The following is a 23,350-nucleotide window of genomic DNA, read 5'->3' on the forward strand; positions in this document are numbered from 1 at the left end:
GATGACCGCTGTGTAGAACTGTCTCAGCAGCTCCGGTGGCAGGCCGTGCTTTCTCAGAAGCCGCAGGAAGTACATCCTCTGCTGGGCCTTTTTGAGGACGGAGTTGATGTTGTTCGCCCACTTCAGGTCCTGAGAGATTGTAATTCCCAGGAACTTTGAAGGTCTCGACGGTTGACACAAGGCAGCTGGACAACGTGAGGGGCAGCTGTGGCGAAGGATGCCTCCTGAAGTCCACGATCATCTCTACCGTCTTGAGCGTGTTCAGCTCCAGGTTGTGTCGCCCGCACCACAGCTTGACGATCCACCTTGCGAATCTACGCTCCCTACCCAACAAAATGGACGAGCTTCATCTTCTGATACAGACAAATAAAGACTTTGGACGTTCCGTCACCCTGTGCTTTTTACGGAGACTTGGTTTTGTGTGGCTGTCCCTGATGGCGCCGTCATGCTTCCCGGCTTCCATCTTCACCGGGCAGACCGAGTCATGGAGTTATTGGGGAAAACAATAGGCGGCGGGATATGCTTCTATATCAACGAAAAATGGTGTACGGCCGTCACAGAGCTCAGCACATACTGCAGCCCGCATTTAGAGTCGCTGTTTTTGAACTGCAAGCCATTCTACTCATCTCGTGAGTTCGCATCATTCATTCTCGCCGGTGGCTACATTCCGCCTCAAGCTAACATGAACGCTGCACTGCTAATTCTCGGTGAACAAGTAAACGAAATTGAAAAATTGAAAAACCCCCTTCATTATTCTTGGGGACTTTAACAAAGCTAAACTCAACCATGCACACCCTAAATACAAGCAGCACATCAACTGTCCTACCAGGGAAAATAACATTTTAGACCACTGCTATACTACGCTGAATAACGCATAACGTGCCATACCTGGGCTCGTCTGATCACTGCTTAATTCACTTAATACCAACATACAGGAAATAACTTAAATGTAAGAAGCATACAGTGAAGACAGTGAAAAAGTGGACCAATGAAGCAAAGATAGAACTTCAAAGCTGTTAAGACTGCACAGACTGTCTTTGAAAATTCAGCTGGCAGCCTTGATGAATATGTGGAAACTGTTACATCATATATCAGTTTCTGTGAAGATGTGTGTGTACCAACAAAGTCATTTCGCATATTCAATAACAACAGGCTGTGGTTCACTGCCAAACTTAAGCAAATTCGCCAAGCTAAGGAAGACGCATATCGAAGCGGGGACAGGGTCCTGTATAATCGCACTAGAAACCAGCTTACTAAATAAATTACCATTCCAAAGAGAAACTATGCAGCAAAGTTAGAAAAACAGTTTAGCGCTAACGACTCTAAATCAGTCTGGCATGCATTCCAATCGCTAACCAATTACAAGCGACGATCACCCCCAAGCTGACAACAATAGCACACTAGCCAGCAACTTGAATACCTTCTACTGCAGATTTGAAAAGGACACTTTCACACCCCACACCCACACAGCCGCACCACCGACCACGATCACACCTCTGACTTGTGCGTTGACCATCCAAGAACAGGATATGAGACGCATCTTCAAACAACAAAAGATTAACAAAGCGGCAGGCCCAGACCTTGTGTCCCCATCCTGCCTCAAAGTCTGCACGGACCAGCTCGCTCCAGTCTTCATACAGATCTTTAATTGATCTCTGGAACTGTGCGAAGTACCATCCTGTTTCAAACGCTTCACCAGCATCCCAGTCCCCAAGAAACCTACAATCTCGGGTCTTAATGACTGTCGACTTGACATATGTGGTCATGAAGTCCTTTTAACGCCTCGCGCTGGACCACCTCAAGAGCGTCACAGGTCCCATGCTGGACCCCCTGCAGTTTGCCTACCAAGCAAACAGGTCTGCGGATGATGCAGTCAACATGGGACTGCACTTCATCCTAGAACACCTCGACAGCACGGGGACCTACACGAGGATCCTGTTCGTGGACTTCAGCTCTGCGTTCAACACCATCATCCCTGAACTCCTTTCCTCCAAGCTTCTCCAGCTCAGTCTCTCGCCTGCCATCTACCAGTGGATTTACAGCTTTCTGGCTGGCAGGACACAGCAGGTGAGGCTGATCTCATCCAGCGCAGCATCAGCACCGGGGCACCCCAAGGTTGTGTCCTCTCTCCGCTGCTCTTCTCTCTCTTCACAAACGACTGCACCTCAACGCACCCGGCTGTCAAACTCCTGAAGTTAGCAGATGACACCACTGTCATCGGCCTCATCAAAGATGGTGACGAGTCTGCATATCGACAGGAAGTGGAGCGGCTGGAGCTGCGGTGCGGCCGACACAACCTGGAGCTGAACACGCTCAAGCACACTCTGGTGGAAAAACTGTACAGTTACAGTGTAGGTCTTTCTTCTCGTATCAGATTGATGAATACTATATGTGTGTACTGGAGCTGAAAACGCTCAAGACTGTAGAGATGATCGTGGACTTCCGGAGGCATCCTTCGCCACAGCTGCCCCTCACGCTTTCCAGCTGCCTTGTGTCAACCGTCGAGACCTTCAATTTCCTGGGAATTACAGTCTCTCAGGACCTGAAGTGGGCGATAAACATCAACTCCATCCTAAAAAGGGCCAGCAGAGGATGAACTTCCTGCGGCTTCTGAGGAAGCACGGCCTACCGGAGCTGTTGAGACAGTTCTACACAGCAGTCATTGAATCAGTCCTGTGTTCTTCCATCACAGTCTGGTTTGGTGCTGCGACAAAAAAGGACAAACTCCGACTGCAACGGACAATCAAAACTTCTGAAAAGATTGTCAGTACCCCCCTACCCACCCTTGAGGACTTGCACGCTGCCAGAACTAAGACAAGCACGTGCAAAATCCTCTTGGACCCTCCACATCCCGGTCACCAGCTCTTCCAGCTCCTTCCCTCAGGTAGGCGCTACCGATCAATCCAAACTGCAAACTAGAACTAGCAGACATTCCAACAGGTTCTTCCCTCTTGCTGGCAATTTTTGTCTTGAGTTTGTTGTCACATTTCTATGGGATTACTTGTGCACTCACTGTAGTAGTCTCGCCACGCTGCACTATTTGCATATCTGTTGTTGACCAATACTGGCCACTCATGCCAGAGTAGCATCTGCCCCATTTGCACACTGACTGAGGAGTATCTGCAACATTTGCACAATCAACATTGTTCCAGATTATCGCACTACTAGTCACTTTAAGGGCCCCTGGGGCCTCCTTCGGGTGGCCGGTTTTCATGGTGCCTCGGTGAGGCCAGTGAACCATCTTGGGTTTGAAGGTCAACGTTGCACTTTTCTTTGCACTTTTGATTTACAAGACCAGTGTTCTTTCCAGCAATCATGCCTTAGTATGTTAAGCAAAAAAAAAAAAAAACACACTATATAGGTTACCAATTCAAGAATGGTTCGCGTAAACATATAATCTATATTTGGGTGGTGGGCCACAGTGAGGCTTGAAATCAGGACCTCTGGTTTACAAGACCAGTGATGTAGCCCCTGAGCTACGAGTTCTTTGAGTGTTTTAATAATTTAGGTGTATGTTAAAACATGGCTTGACTTTCAGTAGGACCAAGATGGTAATTTATTGTACAGAGATTGTGAGCATAGACTGAGGAGAAGAAGGTGGCTGTTCCAATGACAAGGTGCAGAGTGTAGCCTTTGTCTGTACTAGTACACAAAGCAGCTGTTTAGCTTACAAACAGGCCCCAGTAAGATTTGAACTCACGACCCCTGGTTTACGAGACCAGTGCTCTAACCACTGAGCTATGAGGCCTTGCATTACTGATTAGTGTTAGTATTTTGGTACATGGGTTAACAAAAGCGGGGCAAGTGTTATGTAGGGTCATGTTACCATTTTAGCTTTCAAGGTAAAACAGCATTTCTTTTATGAAAATCCAACGACATTTGATTGGAGGAGATGGAAAATGGGCGGCATGGTGGCCGACTGGTTAGAGCATCTGCCTCAGTTCTGAGGACCGAGGTTCATTCCCCGGCCATGCCTGTGTGGAGTTTGCATGTTCTCCCCGTGCCTGAGTGGGTTTTCTCAGGGCACTCCGGTTTCCTACCACATCCCAAAAACATGGATGGTAGGTTCATTGAAGACTCTAAATTGCCCGTAGGTGTTAATGTGGGTGCCAATGGTTGTTTGTTTATATGTGCCCTGTGATTCACTGGCAACCAGTTCAGGGTGTATCCCGCCTCCTCCCCGATGATAGCTGGGATAGGCTCCAGCGCTCCCACGACCCTTGTGAGGATAAGCGGTTCAGAAATGGAAAATTATTTTGATCCACGCTCATATTTGTTTGGCAAAGTTTTAAACCGGATGCCCTTCCTGACGCAACCCTCTGCATTTATCCAGGTTTGGGACCAGCCTACAGTTTGCACCGGCTTGTGCCCCCCATAGGGTTGCATTCAACTGAATTCTCAATAAATATCCATCAGAATACAAAGAAACCACAACTCAAGAATGGTGAGCACAAACATTAAATCTGTATCTGGGTGATAGGCCTCAGTGAGAATTGAACTCACGACCCCTGGTTTACAAGACCAGCCCTGAGCTATGAGGCTTTCTGTTAAAACTTTACCTCATGAACTAACACCTTATATTACAAAATGAATGCGGAGGAGCAAAGCTTGAAAATGTCTGTGATCAGCTTGTTAACCGTAGTGCTAATGGTATGTTAGCAAGGGATAAATGTGTACATCAGGGCTTTTGACACGCTCAAAACAACTATACAGGATGCTGGGTTCCGACCTTGGCTAGCGTCATGTATAACAACTGTGAAACGAGACTTCAGGTCTCAGTGACAATTGAACTCACGACCCCTGGTTTATACCAGTGCTCAAGTCACTGAGCTATGAGGCCTTGCTTTCCAGGTTAGAGTTACCATTTTGGTAAACGACCTAACAACCACAGAGTGGGCAAAAGTGCATTGTCAGCTTGTTAAGAAAAGCCAAGGTTTCAAGGAATTTAATTGTCTTACTAACACACATTTACACGATATTGCACGAAATTCGATACCCAGAGTCCCGGATTAGCCGAATAAGTATTGAAGTGAAATCACAATAGAATCAGAAAATAAAAATAAATACCGTAACGATAACACAACCATAACAACAATAAAACTAATGCTAAACCCCAGTTGTGAGTTTGCGCAAAGATGCAAATGCAGCAAAGGCTGAGGATGCAGCAGAAATAAAAATCGATGAGGCTTGAATTGCACATTATATTTACATGCTCATTTAGTTACTGGTTTACTATACCAGTGATCTAGGAACTTGTTGTCGAGGCTACCATTGGTATTTTGGTTAAAGCGCTAATTTCGTTGCCACCGCATAATGTGTCCCAGATTAGCTCACAGTGGCTCGTAGTAGGTGTGTGTTTAAAACGCCCTTTGTTTTTGTCACTTTTGGGGAATACAGTTACTCTTGTTCATGCATTGCTGACCTTCAGTCGGACCAAAAGGTATGAAGCATTGGATCGTATGATAGCCAAAAGCAGGGTAAGAGCAATGGAGAGTGAATAAGCTGGCAATTTTTTGACTTGAGTTTGTTGTCACATTTCTGTGGGGCCAATTATGTATTACTCGTGCACTCACTGTAGTTGTCTCGCCATGCTGCACTATTTGCATATACTGGCCACTCATGCCAGAGTAGCATCTGCTCCATTGGCACACTGATTGAGGAGTATCTGTAACATTTGCACAACCAACATTGTCCCAGATGATCGCACTACTCGTCACTTTAAACTGCATACACTCCTTGAAGTCTCAGCGCCCTTTGCACAATGGTCATTGCACCGGACTATTGCAATATTAGTCGTTCGAACTGCTCTAAGTGCTAGAGGACTCTGCATCTTTTTGCACAATTGTTTTTTGTCAATGTCTTTATGTCCCCAAAGTGTTCTGTAAATTGACTGTCTGTTGTACAAGAGCGGCTCCAACTACCGGAGACAAATTCCTTGTGTGTTTTGGACATACTTGGCAAATAAAGATGATTCTGATTCTGATGTTGGCATGGCCTGTGTGGAGTTGGCATGTTCTCCCCGTGCCTGTGTGGGTTTTCTCCCAGCACTCCAGTTTACTCCCACATCCCAAAAACATGCATGGTAGGTTAAATGATAACTCTAAATTGCCCATAGCATGTGTAAATATGTGTTAGTAGGACAATTAAATTCCTTAAAAACGTTTTTCTTCACAAGCTGACAATTGTTGCCCTGTGGTTGTTAGACTCTTGTTGTTCCTCCCCACGGAAAACTTTAGTAAAAGTCGAAAGATTTATACGATTTGAAAAGAAACAAGAGTGAACTGCTTTGGCCACAGCGAAGCGGACTATGTCATTGTCCGCCATGCCATTTTAACAGACAGTCTTAAATTAAAAAATGTGACTTTTTTTTTTTTAACACAAATAAAAAAAATCCACCTACATTTGACATAGTCCAATATTCTCATCCTGTCACGCAAAAAGACATTGTAAACGTGTATAAATGCTCTGCTTTGCTGTTCTTTATCAAGATTGTCAACCGTTTTAACGCACTGCATTGTGGGAACGTGACACATTTCATGTCACCTGATTGATTGGTGTATTTGGTTGAGTTTATGATTATTTGGACAATCTTGTCCACCGTTCTTGGAGGTACTGCAATACCAGGTCATATCGACATGATCATCGCAGATGAGTCACATATGGACATGCCAAACAACAATTATGAAACGAATGTCAACTTTGTTGTTTGTCAATGTTTATATTAAAAGAATGTTGTCAGATGCGTGTGTTCCTTGGTCACGTGGTCCACGTCGTTCCAACAGAATGCGGACATTAACGCATATCCTTTAGCCGGGTATTAAGTCTGAAACAACCGAAGAAAATCATGAGTTATTTGGTCTTTTTAGTGTCTGGCGTTCGACTAGACGAATGCATTATTTCGTCAAGAACTACTTCTAGTTATGTTTACATTCGATTTTCTATAATTAGTCAAATCATTGGTCTCTCTTAAACCCGAATGGGTGGTTTTTGTTTCTGGGTGTGAATGACCCCACTTTCAAGTTATTTTATCGTGTCTCGATGCCGCTGTGCATTATGGGTATCAATTTACTGTCTCAATTTAAACTGAAATTCTCAAATATGAAGCATATTTTTTCATGTATTAGCACACAGTAGCATTTCATCAAGAGTATGCTCCGGCTTGCCTGTTGTGTGTATGGTTGTTCACGTGCTCATGATGACACCGTCGCTTGACATAGCGTGAATGACTTGCGTGCTCACGCCGAGTATAACTCATAATTACCTGGCAGGGAAGACACCATGATCAGGAAGGTGGTTCACCCAGGGTGAGGCTCAGCCATTGCACTCCGGTTGTGCTGACCCCTGTGAATTACCCAAATGTGGAAATCTCGACTGCATAATTTCTGGTAGTGGGGGACTGCGTTCTCGCTCTCCCCTGATCATTGGTTAACGAAAAAGAAGACAGTGTTTTCAATAGTGATGTAGTTGTGTGGTAATGAAGCATGGTACTATGTTACTGACAGTGATGAGTATTTGAGTGTGCTGAATCATTCAAAACTGTTCATCAAAAACATTCATTCACGTTCAGTTCTTTTTCACATAGGCATTCAGTGCTTTCTTATTCAGTTAACGTTCCATCCTCGAGACTCACGTTCACTCAACACATTCACCGAAGGACTATGCGTTGTTGTTGTCATGTATTGTAGACTAGGAAAGGCGGGGAGATTATTTATTTACAAAAACAAAAAGGCTAAATTATGACCTACCTATCTATGACACCAGCACCTGTGCTTCCTGTTTACCCACCTTAATGTTATTATCTAATCAGTGTAAACCGTCTTTGAGTGTCTTGAAAAGTGCAATAAGTTTAATCTGTTATTATTATTATTATTATTATTATTATTATTCCCCTCCTTGAGCCATCACCTTGTCGTGGTGGAGGGTTTTGTGTGTCCCAGTGATCCGAGGAGCTAAGTTGTCTGGGGCTTTATGCCCCTGGCAGGGTCACCCATGACAAACAGGTCCTAGGTGAGGGACCAGACAAAGCACGGCTCAAAGACCCCGAATGATGACGACAAACAATGGACTTTGTTTTCCCTTGCCTGGACGCGGGTCACCGGGGCCCCCCACTGGAGCCAGGCCTGGTGGTGGGGCTCGAAGGCGTGCGCCTGGTGGCCGGGCCCGCACCCATGGGGCCCGGCCGGGCACACCCGAAAGGGTAACGTGGGTCCCCCTTCCTATGGGCTCGCCACCTGCGGGAGGGGCCATAGGGGTCGGGTGCAGTGTGAGCTGGGCGGTGGCCGAAGGCGGGGACCTTGGTGATCCGATCCCCGGCTAGAGAAGCTGGCTCTAGGGACGTGGAATGTCACCTCTCTGGCAGGGAAGGAGCCCGAGCTGGTGTGTGAGGTCGAGAAGTTCCGACTAGATATAGTCGGACTCGCCTCCACACACAGCTTGGGCTCTGGTACCAGTCCTCTCGAGAGGGGTTGGACTCTCTTCCACTCTGGAGTTGCCCACGGTGAGAGGCGCCGAGCAGATGTGGGTATACTTATTGCCCCCCGGCCCGGCGCCTGTACGTTGGGGTTCACCCCGGTGGACGAGAGGGTAGCCTCCTTCCGCCTTCGGGTGGGGGGACGGATCCTGACTGTTGTTTGTGCCTGTGCACCAAACAGCAGTTCAGAGTACCCACCCTTTTTGGAGTCCTTGGAGGGGGTGCTGGAGAGCGCTCCCACTGGGGACTCCATTGTTCTGTTGGGGGACTTCAATGCTCACGTGGGCAATGACAGTGAGACCTGGAAGGGTGTGATTGGGAGGAACGGCCCCCCTGATCAGAACCCGAGCGTTGTTCTGTTATTGGACTTCTGTGCTGGTCACGGATTGTCCATAGCGAACACCATGTTCAAGCATAAGGGTGTCCACATGTGCACTTGGCACCAGGACACCCTAGGTCGCAGTTCGATGATCGACTTTGTGGTCGTGTCATCGGACTTGCGGCCGCATGTCTTGGATACTCGGGTAAAGAGACGGGCGGAGCTGTCAACTGATTACCACCTGGTGGTGAGTTGGCTCCGATGGTGGGGGAAGATGCCGGTCCGACGTGGCAGGCCCAAACGTATTGTGAGGGTCTGCTGGGAACGTCTGGCAGAATCCCCTGTCAGAAGGAGTTTCAACTCCCACCTCCGACAGAACTTTGCTCAGGTTCCGAGGGAGGCGAGGTACATCGAGTCCGAATGGACCATGTTCCACGCTTCCATTGCTGAGGCGGCCGACCGGAGCTGTGGCCGTAAGGTGGTCGGTGCCTGTCGTGGCGGCAATCCCCCAACCCGTTGGTGGATACCAACGGTGAGGGATGCCGTCAAGCTGAAGAAGGAGTCCTATTGGGCCTTTTTGGCCTGTGGGACTCCTGAGGCAGCTGATGGGTACCGGGTGGCCAAGCGGAATGCAGCTCTGGTGGTCGCTGAAGCAAAAACTCGGGTATGGGAGGAGTTCAGTGAGGCCATGGAGAAAGACTTCCGGACGGCTTCGAGGAAATTCTGGTCCACCATCCGACGTCCCAGGAGAGGAAAGCAGTGCACCACCAACACTGTGTATAGTGGGGATGGGGCGCTGCTGACCTCGACTCTGGACGTTGTGAGTCAGGTGGGGAGAATACTTCGAAGACCTCCTCAATTCCACCGAAACGCCTTCCCATGAGGAAGCAGAGTGTGGGTTCTCTGAGGCGGGCTCTCCTATCTCTGGGTTTGAGGTCACCGAGGTAGTTAAAAAGCTCCTCGGTGGCAGGGCCCCAGGGGTGGATGAGATTTGGAGTCGCTGTTTCTGAACTGTAAACCATTTTACTCGCCACGTGAGTTTGCATCGTTTATACTGGCTGGAGTCTATATTACACCGCAAGCTAACACGAGCGCCGCATTGCTAACGCTCGCCGAACAAGTCAACGAAATTGAAAAAAATCACCCTGACTCACCCCTCATTATTCTCGGGGACTTTAACAAAGCTAAACTCAACCACGAACTCCCTAAATACAAGCAGCACATCGACTGTCCTACCAGGGAAAATAATACTTTAGACCACTGCTACACTACGGTAAAAAACGCATACCGTGCTATATCTCGTGCAGCCCTGGGCTCGTCTGATCACTGCTTAATTCACTTAATACCGACGTACAAGCAAGAACTTAAATGTGCGAAGCCTACAGTGAAAACAGTCAAAAAGTGGACCAATGAAGCAAAGATGGAACTTCAAAGCTGTTTAGACTGCACAGACTGGAGTGTCTTTGAAAATTCAGCTGGCAGCCTGGATGAATATACGGACACTGTCACATCCTATATCAGTTTCTGTGAAGAGGTTTGTGTACCAACAAAATAATTTCGGACATTCAACAACAACAAGCCGTGGTTCACTGCTAAACTTAAGCAGCTTCGCCAAGCTAAGGAAGATGCATATCAGAGCGGGGACAGGGCCCTGTATAATCGAGCTAGAAACCAGCTTACTAAAGAAATTAACATTGCAAAGAGGATCTATGCAGCAAAGTTGGAAAAACAGTTTAGCGCGAACGACTCGAAATCAGTCTGGCGTGCATTCCAATCGCTGACTAATTACAAGCGACGATCCCCCCAAGCTGAGAACAATAGCACACTAGCCAACGACTTGAATACCTTCTATTGCAGATTTGAAAAGGACAGTTTCACTCCACACACCCACCCGGCCGCACCCGTGACCACAACCACACCTCTGACTTCTGCGTTAACCATCCATGAACAGGATGTGAGACGCATCTTCAAACAACAGAAGATTAACAAAGCAACAGGACCGGGCCATGTGTCCCCATCCTGCCACAAAGTCTGCGCGGACCAGCTCGCTCCAGTCTTCACTCAGATCTTTAACAGATCTTTGGAAATGTGCGAAGTTCCATCCTGCTTCAAACGCTCCACCATCATTCCAGTCCCCAAGAAACCTGCAATCTCTGGTCTGAATGACTACAGGCCTGTCGCTTTGACATCTGTGGTCATGAAGTCCTTTGAACGTCTCGTGCTGGACCACCTCAAGAGTGTCACAGGTCCCCTGCTGGACCCCCTGCAGTTTGCCTACCAAGCGAACAGGTCTGCGGATGATGCAGTCAACATGGGACTGCACTTCATCCTAGAACACCTCGACAGTGCAGGGACCTACGCGAGGATCCTGTTCGTGGACTTCAGCTCAGCGTTCAACACCATCATCCCTGAACTCCTTTCAACCAAGCTTCTCCAGCTCAGCGTCTCACCTGCCATCTGCCAGTGGATTTACAGCTTTCTGATGGGCAGGACACAGCAGGTCAGGCTGGGGGAGGCCACCTCATCCACACGCAGCATCAGCACTGGGGCGCCCCAAGGTTGTGTCCTCTCTCCGCTGCTCTTCTCTCTCTACACGAACGACTGCACCTCAGCGAACCCGACTGTCAAGCTCCTGAAGTTTGCAGATGACACCACTGTCATCGGCCTCATCAAGGACGGTGACGAGTCTGCATATCGACAGGAAGCGGAGCGGCTGGAGCTGTGGTGCGGGCGACACAACCTGGAGCTGAACACGCTCAAGACGGTAGAGATGATCGTGGACTTCAGGAGGCATCCTTCGCCACAGCTGCCCCTCACGTTGTCCAGCTGCCTTGTGTCAACCGTCGAGACCTTCAAGTTCCTGGGAATTACAATCTCTCAGGACCTGAAGTGGGCGAACAACATCAACTCCGTCCTCAAAAAGGCCCAGCACAGGATGTACTTCCTGCGGCTTCTGAGAAAGCACGGCCTGCCACCGGAGCTGCTGAGACAGTTCTACACAGCGGTCATCGAATCGGTCCTGTGTTCTTCCATCACAGTCTGGTTTGGTGCTGCTACAAAAAAGGACAAACTCCGACTGCAACGGACAATCAAAACTGCTGAAAGGATTGTCGGTACCCCCCTACCCACCATTGAGGACTTGCACGCTGCCAGAACTAAGACAAGGGCGTGCAAAATCCTCTCGGACCGTCTGCACCCCGGTCACCGGCTCTTCCAGCTCCTTCCCTCAGGTAGGCGCTACCGATCAACGCAAACTAGAACTAGTAGACATTCCAACAGCTTCTTCCCTCTTGCGATCAACTTCTTAAACGCCTAACCTATAATTCCATTACAACAAGCTGGCAATTTTTTGACTTGAGTTCGTTGTCACATTTCTGTGGGGCCAATTATGTATTACTCGTGCACTCACTGTAGTTGTCTCGCCATGCTGCACTATTTGCATATACTGGCCACTCATGCCAGAGTAGCATCTGCTCCATTTGCACACTGATCGAGGAGTATCTGTAACATTTGCACAACCAACATTGTCCCAGATGATCGCACTACTCGTCACTTTAAACCGCATACACTCCTTGAAGTCTCAGCGCCCTTTGCACAATGGTCATTGCACCGGACTATTGCAATATTAGTCGTTCGAACTGCTCTAAGTGCTAGAGGACTGCATCTTTTTGCACAATTGTTTTTTGTCAATGTCTTTATGTCCCCAAAGTGTTCTGTAAATTGACTGTTTGTTGTACTAGAGCGGCTCCAACTACCGGAGACAAATTCCTTGTGTGTTTTGGACATACTTGGCAAATAAAGATGATTCTGATTCTGATTCTGATTCAGGGGTGCTGGAGAGGAGGGTCCGTCGGGAAGTCGAATCTCAGATTCAGGAGGAGGAGTGTGGTTTTCGTCCTGGCCGTGGAACAGTGGACCAGCTCTACACCCTCGGCAGGGTCCTCGAGGGTGCATGGGCGTTTGCTCAACCAGTCTACATGTGTTTTGTGGACTTGGAGAAGGCTCCTGTGGAGGGTGCTTCGGGATTATGGGGTACCGAACCCCCTGATACGGGCTGTTCGGTCCCTGTACGACCGGAGTCAGAGTTTGGTCCGCATATCCGGCAGTAATTCGGACTCATTCCCGGTGAGGGAATTCTGTTCGTAACTTTTATGGACAGAATTTTTAGGCGCAGCCAAGGTGTAGAGGGGGTCCGGTTTGGTGGCCTCAGTATTGCATCTCTGCTTTTTGCTGATGATGTGGTTCTGTTGGCTTCATCAAGCCGTGAGCTCCAACTCTCACTGGAGCAGTTCGCAGCCGAGTGTGAAGCGGCTGGGATGAGAATCAGCACCTCCAAATCTGAGACCATGGTCCTCAGTCGGAAAAGGGTGGCATGCCCTCTCCAGTTCGGGGATGAGATCCTGCCCCAAGTGGAGGAGTTCAAGTATCTTGGGGTCTTGTTCACGAGTGAGGGAAGAATGGAACGGGAGATCGACAGGCGGATCGGTGCAGCGTCTGCAGTGATGCAGACTTTGTATCGGTTCATTGTGGTAAAGAAGGAGCTAAGCCGAAAGGCGAAGGTCTCAATTTACCGGTCGATCTTCGTTCCTACCCTCACCTATGGTCATGAGCTGTGGGTCGTGACCGAAAGAACAAGATCCCGGATCCAAGCGGCCGAAATGAGTTTCCTCCACAGGATGTCCGGGCTCTCCCTGAGAGATAGGGTGAGAAGCTCGGTCATCTGGGAGGATCTCAGAGTAGAGCTGCTGCTCCTCCGCATTGAGAGGAGCCAGATGAGGTGGCTGGGGCATCTGATTTGGATGCCTCCCGGACACCTCCCTGGTGAGGTGTTCCGGTCACGTTCCCACTGGGAGGGGACCCCGGGGACGACCCAGGACACGCTACGTCCTTCGGCTGGCCTGGGAACGCCTCGGGATCCCCCCGGAAGAGCTGGATGAAGTGGCTGGGGATAGGGAAGTCTGGGCGTCCCTGCTAAAGCTACTGCCCCCACGACCCGACCCGGATATGCGGTACAAAATGGATGGATGGATTATTATTATTATAATAATATTATTATTATTATTATTATTATTATTATTATTATTATTATTATTGAAGAAAAAGCTAAACTATGGGAACGTCAACCTCCCCAATATGGCCACTCAGTAAGCACGTTGGTTAGCCGGGCTGTTAGAGCGAGCTTGCGTGTCTTGTCTTCATAATTATCATATTAGCATTAGCATATTAAAGTCTTTATACTGGCTCCCAGTCGGATGTAGAATAGATTTTAAAGTTCTGTTACTGGTCTATAAATCACAAAATGGTTTAGGTCCTGAATACATGAATGAAATGCTAATGCCAAGTGTGCATGTCTTTAAGTCTCGTTAAAAACTGAATGCTTTTTAGAGCATTTCCTCTTTTAAATGATATTTCTTGCACTGTTCGCAGTTTTAGTTATATTTTCATTTTTTCCTTTGTTTTAAATGTTTATAAGCTGTTTTGTTCCTTTGTTTTGAAATGCTTTTACTCATGTAAAGCACATTGAGTTACTTTGTGTATGAAATGCGCAATATAAATTGCTTTGCATTCCTATGACGTAGACGCACTACGTAAGAGACTGTATACTCAAATTCCCACAATGCTGTGCGTCAAAACAGTTGCCAATCTAGATAAAGAACGGGAAAACTAAGCGTCTATCCCAGCTATCATTGGGCAGGAGGCGGGGTACACCCTGAACTGGTTGCCACCCAATCGCAGGGCACAGACAAACAAACAAGCATTCGCTCTACACACCTACGGGCAATTTAGAGTCGTCAATTAACCTACCATGCATGTTTTTCGGATGCTGGAGTGCCCGGAGAAAACCCACGCAGGCACGGGGAGAACATGCAAACTCCACACAGGCGGGCCCCGGTCCTCAGAACTGTGAGGCAGACGCTCTAACCAGTCGCCGACTGTGCCGCCTTTTTTTCTATTCCAGTAAATGTATTCATTTAAATAAGATTTGAATGGACCGTAAATTCCATGGTATTACACACACATTAAGGTCTTAGCATAATTGATATTTTTTAGTTGGTTCAATTGACTAAAAGACAGTTTAAATTTGAAAATGAATATTAACTGATGCTGTGATTGGCTGGCAACCAGTTCAGGGTGTACCCTGCCTCCTGCCCGATGACAGCTGGGATAGGCTCCAGCACGCGACCCTAGTGAGGAGAAGCAGCTCAAAAATTGGATGGATGGATATTAACTAATGGTAAAGTATTATCCACACCTGGATATTCTTTGCCATGCTGAAAAGCTTCCGCCAATGACCTCTGCCCCTGCATTGGGGGTCTGGCAGTGGAGCCACGGGCGTGGCCAGGGGGATTTCTCTCCTCCTCTCCCGGTTTCCGGAGGTCTGTGTTTTCATGTGTTTATATAGATTCATGGTGTTGCCACTGTACCTTACAGACTTTTTGCAAACAGTGCCCATCAGTTTACCTTGCACTGGCGAATCTAACTCCAATGTCGGTCTCCTGTCTCTCTCACGACTTTATGTGTAGTCTGTTAAGATTATGGAGACACCCTCCAACCCACGCACCGTGTGTGTGCTTGTTTTCATGTGCTTGACTGACTCAACATTAGCCATTAGCTTGAAGAACCGGCTGCCACAGTGAAAGCTATTAAAATCACTAATGAGTATATTCACCGCGTAGTACGTTGTTCCTTGAGCAAACCAATCACTCGTCGTACTATTTCGCAGTGAACTTCCCGCATGAATCACTGCATACGTACTAGTACATTGCTTCTTATGCCTACATCAGACTACATGATTTTAACCCCGATATTGGCTCAATGAGCTATAGCAGCTGATTTCCCAGAACGGGCCCAACATATTTTGTTGGGAACGACAAAACTTCTTGTTGTGTGAAATAATCCACGACCAACGATTTGGCCCTACGGTCGCCCTACAACTCCAAAATTAAAAGTTTTTTTGGGATATCTTCCGTGTCGTGTGACATATCAACATCAACTCTCCGACAGGGCACCTTGACGTCGACCAATAGGATTGTGACCGGCACATCGCCTCTTGTGCTTGCCGTTGTCAACATTTATTTACGCGCACTAACCAGTGTTAAACAAAGCTTTAGAGCATGATTCGACAGAACGCCAGCATGCATACGTACAACCGTTAGTACTAGCGCTAGCTTGCTAGGTTACATATCGTTTTGTTGCCGTATTCAAAGTTTGTGAACACACCTCAAGCAATCCTTGAATGAATGTCCTCTCCTGAGAACCTGTGACAACCACCACAATTTTTCTTCATTTTGTACCCCCCACCCACACACACAATACATTAGCGTGGCGCATAGTTGTTGTCGTTGCCATGGTAATGAACGTATCCGGTCGCGTTGACCGCTGTCACGTATTCTGGTTCCGCCTCTCTGACTGTGTTTGATTTGACAAGATACAGAATTCATGTCGTGTACTGTTGCCACTGAGATACGGCAAGATTTAATGGCAGCAGTCTAACATATTGCTACCGGGAAAGACCAAATTTCTCTTGTAGTCTGATTCAGACATTAGCTGATCGCGAATGAAGAAGTTCAACGAACGAATCACTCGTGGCAAATCGTACATTCAGTTGACGTTCAATTCATCAGTACATTGAGTGCACTTCAGTACATTCAGTTAAATTCAGTCCCTCCTGCGCCTGCACGCTGCTGCCTGACGCTGGCTGCTTATTGGTCATTCGCCGAAGATTCACAAGTGAGTGACAGCAGTTCACCATCCGACTCGCTTGCCGGGTGGCGGCCAAGATAAAAGAACGAATCATTTCATAAACTGATTCGGTTCAGTTCATTCACTAAAAAGATTCATTCTTCTGAACGAAATGTTCGCGAACGAAACGGCAGTAGTATTTGGAGCTTTTGATAAGAACCAACCGCCTACCTGAAGCTGCTTTCTTGGCTCGCACTTACCTGCCCAGCCAGGTGTCCCGTGTGGTCAGACTCTTGGAAAACTTGGCCAAGGTCAACCAAAAGATGAGCACTATGGTTTGACTGTTCATTTGGAAGTATATTGCTGTAATATATAATTTGACCCTAAGTTTCACTTCGTGCATTTACGATGTCTGATTTCATTGGGTTTAACTTGTATCTGGTAAAATTATGTAAAACAAATGTATTTTTTGTTTAAAAAAAGGAAAATAGTACTCTATAATACGGTTCTTAATCAAACAGAGTAATACCATTGAACAAACATTTAGACCATCATGAATTCATACTTCGATTCATAGTGCTGCTTCTTCTGGTGTGCCCGCTTTGGCCACAAGGAGTTAGTATTATATAATGATGCACCGCATTTTCAGCCACTGAACATTTTTGGCGCTCAAATGGTCCAGAAGTGCATGTTAGGTTTTGGCCCGAAAGAAGGTGCCTCCACACTGAACAGTCACCCGACCTCCCTGCTTTCCGCTGTTTGGGTATAATGGGGGAATGCTTGTTGCACACTATTTCGTGCTGCCCCAGCTACCTACAAGCTACAGCTAACACAACTCATATAATAACACGTGATAAATAATACGTTGCTGAGCCGCGGAGGTGAACGTACGCTTCACGTCCGGTGTCAACTCGGCATACGTCACTAATCATCGCCTCCATGCCAGCAAATAAACTACACTTCTGACAAGGGAAGGGCAAATGAGGAATAATTCACAGGAGAAAGACATAGAACACATGCTAATTGCTAAGCTATCGTGACATTAAGTCCAAAACACCAAAATAAGCGATTGGGTGATACAGTACACTTGTCACATATGTCTGGCTGCAACCGCGCTATCGCGGTCAGTAACCAACTTTGAAGAGCAAAATAGGAGACAAATTAATAAGTGTCTAGAGAGAAAATAATACACAGCCTCACAGGACCGCAAGTGAAAACTAGAAATGAATTATTATGTCACCTGAGAAAAGCGGCCTTTCAGTTTAAAAGTGCAAATATACCTATCCCAAAATAGCATGCAAGAGAAGACAAACGGCTGCAACTGTGTCCGCCATGACAAGGTTGATGCAATAAATGTGTTAAAATAACAAATAGTGATCTTTTGATTTCTATTGATCTTTCATTATTAACGAGTGCGATTCTAGAGTAATGATTATGCTGTGCAATTGAAGAGCATGCAGAATTATTTTTATCCTATTACATAATATACTGCAGTAATTGTCTTTCAGTGATGATCTTAACATAATTTTAAGAGGGCATATTAATTTATTTCTGTGTTCTGCTTTTCGGCCTTGGGTTATTCATTTTAAGTTTCGGCAAATAATTTTTATTTTGGTGCCTCACTTGTACAATAGAGTCATGCAGACGCAAACGAAGATAAATTACATAACTACTCTGACTAAAATGCTGTAAGATTAGTCATTTTTATAGAGGACAAAGAATATATGCCAATAAGTCTACATTTGTTGCTCCACTACTTGTGATCAAATATCCTTCACTTAACAGGTTCTAAAACTCCACCTATCGATGCTAACTGTTGGCATATCAATGGCATTTCTTTAGGCAAGTAGTTTGGTTGTTTCAAATACTCTTTGATTCAAGTTTAGTTTGACATTTAACTTTAACTGGGAGTGGCATTAATAAACTTGAAGCCTCTTTTTGATGAATTGTTCACTATTTGCCATATGCCGCTTATTGTGAAATGAGTTGAGTTCATTGCCACTGTGCAGCGCTCGTATCTCAAAGAAAAATACCAGCCGTATCTCCAAAAAATTGTAAGCCGGGTCAATCGTATCTATCAGATTTCGCTTACCCGCAGGACTAATCGGGAGAAATGTCCTGACCGGCTCTCCGTTTAAAGGGTCGAGCTCCCCCCTTATTTCCTCCCCCGGCCGGCACCAACGCCGTGAGCGCGAGGGGACGAGGAGCTGTTAAGCCGGTGTCGAGATGAATTCGCCTAGGTGCGCTCACTGCCTTTAGTTTTACGGAGCCAATCCGGTCTGCCCTCACTAATCACCCCTTGATGAGTAACCGCACCGAGTGAAAGGATAATTAAAATGAGTACTCCGTTTTTACGGCAGCTCCATCCCTTATAAATCGTTGGCATTTGTTAAAGACCTAGTAAATTTAACAGTCCTTGTCAGGACCGTACGGATTGGTGTTGGTATCGAGCCGAAGGCGATTTTGGATGAGTTACTCTGTTTTTAGGAATAGTCATAGGACCCGGTGGTAGGGGTCTCGTCGAAGTTCAATCACTTTATAAGAGGTTGAGTGGTAAGGTCGAGATTAATTCTCATTTATAAGAATGACAAAGATAGAATAGAATTAAAGCAAGGTATTTATTTCAGTGATTACACAAGGTTAGATTGATAATATGACAGTATGGGTTTGCGATATATAATGAACAATAATAAGAATAATAAAAATGGAAAGAAATAGAAGTTGTTCAAAAGTAATAAATCACAAAATAAGTATTTACCTTTTTGAGTGAGCTTTTAAGGAGTGATCAAGTCCTACGGAGCCGCAACGCCAATTAATAATAAGATAATTTGGACATCAGAACACCTGAACAGCTGACTAGCCCTTTTTCCCTCATTCCGCGCAACGTCAATAGAGGTTCTACTAGTTACCTTATTATAATACACTTTTTTGTCTTACCCAATTAAATGAGAAGGAGATTCAAAAATGAAGTCCTCCTGCCAGCTTGTCCCTGAGCATTGCGAGGGGAAAAAAGAACGTGTGTCTCCCTATCTCGAGAGAGTCAGGAGCCCCGTTTGTCCGTGTGAGGGATTTTTATAACCTCTGTTCCCGCCTTCAGCGTCCTAACTTTTTGACTTGAGTGGAAAGTACCTATTTTTCCCTTACTCATTCAGTGTCCTGACTTGACCTAAGTGGAAAGCACCTATCTCTCCATTACTCATCCAGTGTCCTGACATGATCCTAGTGGAAAGTACCCATTTCCCCCTTTTGCTCACCCAAAATAGGTTCTCAGTAAATACTTTTGACTACACACATAATACATCCATTCAATGACAAGCATATTTCATATGTCTTGAACACAATCAATACACTTCATCACTTCTTATTAATCTCTTTAAGCATTCTGCAATACATGTTTATGAGTTAATATTTATACATTCATGTGAATACAATTCTCTCATGCATTTCAACAAGTCCGTGCTTACTTCGTAGAGCATTCGTGTGCTCCGTTGCCTGAGAGAGACAACCTTGCACAGGTTATAATCTTTGCATAAAAGCTGTTCCAAAGCATTGTACATTAGTAATACAAAAATCAAAATAATATATAACAGCCTTATTAGGCTTGATGTACTTTTTATCACTGATTTCCAAAAGAACATCTAAATTATAACATCACAGAGAATCATCAAAATTATCTCAAGGATATAAAATCAAGCAATTGATTATATAAGCAGTTGACCTCAGTATGTGTTTGTTTACTTATGACAAGGGGTTTAATAGTATTGATATTCGTAAGAAGACTTATGCTTGACCTGGCGACTCTTTCCTTACGATCTAATTTGGTTTGTCGACCTCTGGTGGTTGAACCAGGAATTGAAACTGGGGCTAAGCTCAATCATATTAACCCAGCCACATATGCCAATTACAACCTTTTTGTACCATTGCTTATGTGTGTGGCCTGGCCGCCCACCCGACATATCTCAAGGCACCACTGTATCGTTTTTTCAAACACAATTTCTTTGCGCTGTAGGCCTCTGCATCCTGGGCAGACCCCACCGAGTATGAAAACCTTTTTCCTGGTCTTAAAGGCATCTGCAGCTGAGGTTTACCTCAGAGGAAGTTGCTCAGGCGCCACCAAGCCTGCCAAAGATGATCCCTTGCTCACAGTAAGTACTACAACAAAAGTGCATCTCGAAGTACCTAATTTTGAAACGTGTTGTTGTGTTTTAAGCAACGCTCATGTTTTCCTTCAGCTCAATGAAGACAGAAATATTCTAGAGGAGGCTCAAGAAAACCAGGCCCAAGAGATGTTCCAGTCTCCTGCTCTTGGTGTTTGTAGGGGTTATCCACCCACTCGAGGACACCTTTCTTGTCGGAGTTTTCATTTCATCTTGAGCAAATGTTTTTTGAAACATAATTTCTCATTCTGCAGACAGAGTAATGTGAAGAGTCTCCCATCGTGTCAGCAGCCCCTGAGGTTGCAGCAGAGTCTGCAATCATGCCTTTCGCACCCAAAACTGTCCCACTACAGAGTCGGGAGAAAATCCCTGAGTTCTCACAGTCGGAAAAAGATCAGGTAGAGAGGGAAGGGGGTGTGTGGTTTTGTGGTTGTGGGCTTGGTGTTTGCTTCTCTGGATGAACTCTTCCAAAAGCTATGGCTGTTTGTGAAGATTCTGGAAGAGCTGAAAATTGACCTTGACAATTTGGAGGTGGACGACATCGATACCAGTGATGTTAACTTGGATGATGACTTTCTAGAGAACGAGAGATTTTCAACCGAACACCTCGGAGCTTATTTAAAAACAGAGACCAAACACCCTTGTTCCCTTTTTGTACTTCAAAATTTTATATTGTCCACCTGCAGATTGAAGTAGGTGACGATGATCTCAGTAATATTTTATCCTCAAGAATACTAGACGTCATGTCTCTTTCAAACTTCATTTTGAATACCATTTATTAATCCATTTCGCTTTATTGCATTGGCCTACAAGTTATGTTTATCTTTGCCTCGTCTGTGATGAAAAATCACTGTGCATTCAGTTCAATATACATGTATATATTCAACTTTGAATGAATGACATATAGTCATGGACGCATTTGTGGTTAGGTCGTTAGTGCAGGAACTACATCAATGACAATTTTCTTGTATTCGTCTCATTACAAAATGTTGGCATTCGAAATACATCATAAGGACTGTCCTTTGGCAGTCCTTAAAACCACAACCATTAAAGAGAAACCACAACTTCTGTAGCAGCATTCGTAGCTTTCTCTTGTCCTGTTGTGAAATACAACCCCAATTCCAATGAAGTTGGGACGTTGTGTTAAATATTCATAAAAACAGAATACAATGATTTGCAAATCATGTTCAATCTATATGTAATTGAATACACGACAAAGACATTTAATGTTCAAACTAATAAACTATTGTTTTTGCAAATATTCATGAACTTAGAATCTTATGGCTGCAACACGTTCCCAAAAAGTTGGGACAGGGTCATGTTTACCACTATGTTACATCACCTTTTCGTTTAACAACATTCAGTAAACGTTTGGGAACTGAGGACACTAATTGTTGAAGCTTTGTCGGTGGAATTCTTTCCCATTCTTGGTTGATGTACAGCTTCAGATGATATTATGCACCGTAGATCACGAAATCCCTAAATTCCTTGTAATTGTACGTTGAGGAACATTGTTCTTAAACTGTTCGACTATTTCCTCACGCACTTGTTCATAAAGAGGTGAATCTCGCCCCATCTTTGCTTGTGAAGGACTAAGCAATTCAGGGAAGCTCCTTTTATACCCAATCATGGCACCCACCTGTTCCCAATTAGCCTGTTCACCTGTGGGATGTTCCAAACAGGTGTTTGATGCATTCCTTAACTCTCTTTTTTACCACCTGTCCCAGTTTTTTTGGAACATGTTGCAGCCATAAAATTCTAAGTTAATGATTATTTGCTCAAAAAAATCAAGTTTATCAGTTTCAACATTAAATATCTTGTCTTTGTAGTGTATTCAAGTCAATATAGGTTGAACATGATTAGCAAATCATTGTATTCTGTTTTTATTTTTTTTATTTTATATATTTTTTTTTAACGGTGGATCCTTGAGGCGTACCGGCGGGTCGTCGAGACAGGGATCGTGCGGCAATCGGTGGTGTGAGCAGGTGGATGCCTTGGCGGCGTGGTGGAAGAGGTCAGCAAGGCGGGTAACACGGAAGGAGCACTGAGGACAAGGAAGAACACGGAGGGAGGTCAGAAATATTGCGAAGACCGGCGTAGCTTACATGTAAGTTGCGAGCCGCTGTACCACAGGTGAACATTAATAGTCTTGGATCTGGCAGGCTTCAATGCAGGTGATGACGAAGGCTGATTGGAAAGAGGTGCGCAGCCGAGGTGGTGCTGATTACTGGGATGAGAGACAGCGCGAGAGGTGCGCCACCCGAGGTCCAACAAGTGACAATTGGTTTGTTTGCTTTTGACATGGTTGGTGAACTATTGAAACGTATCAAATCCATTGAACAGCTCCCAATGCACTTTTGCAACAAGGCTGAGAGCCGTGCCTTTTAGCGCTGGAGTGACTTTGCAAAAAGTAGAAAAGTCATGAAATGAGCAAGATATGACTTCATTGAAGAAAAAAGAACAGGAACTTCTGACATGGCTGCATTTCTTAGAACGAGTAAGTTGTGTCGAGGGAAAATGTGTGCATTGAAGTCAAACGTCTCGAGACTACAAAAGATACGCTGCAAAAAATAAAGATTATTATATTGTTTGATTTGAAGAAAAGAATATTCCAATAGAACAGGAAAATCGGACCGAAATAGATTTCTTCAAGAGGTCAGTGATTCTCAAACTTTTTGACACCAAGTACCACCTCGAAAAAGATCCGATTACAGTACCACC

General features: G+C 45.5%; 2 non-coding genes and 1 pseudogene across 2 annotated transcripts; 1 reads left to right on the top strand and 2 right to left on the bottom strand.

Moving 5' to 3' along the window:
• Positions 1-3,675: 3,675 nt before the first annotated feature.
• trnat-cgu (transfer RNA threonine (anticodon CGU)) lies at positions 3,676-3,748 on the bottom strand. The gene has a single exon. It is a non-coding gene; the product is annotated as a tRNA-Thr (tRNA).
• A 2,411-nt stretch (positions 3,749-6,159) lies between these two features.
• On the bottom strand, positions 6,160-6,280 carry LOC133398710 (U5 spliceosomal RNA; annotated as a pseudogene).
• A 973-nt stretch (positions 6,281-7,253) lies between these two features.
• On the top strand, positions 7,254-7,417 carry LOC133398709 (U1 spliceosomal RNA). The gene has a single exon (XR_009767993.1). It is a non-coding gene; the product is annotated as a U1 spliceosomal RNA (small nuclear RNA).
• Positions 7,418-23,350: the final 15,933 nt, after the last annotated feature.

Source organism: Phycodurus eques, unplaced genomic scaffold (assembly GCF_024500275.1).
Source record: "Phycodurus eques isolate BA_2022a unplaced genomic scaffold, UOR_Pequ_1.1 contig_290, whole genome shotgun sequence".
Lineage (NCBI taxonomy): Eukaryota > Metazoa > Chordata > Actinopteri > Syngnathiformes > Syngnathidae > Phycodurus > Phycodurus eques.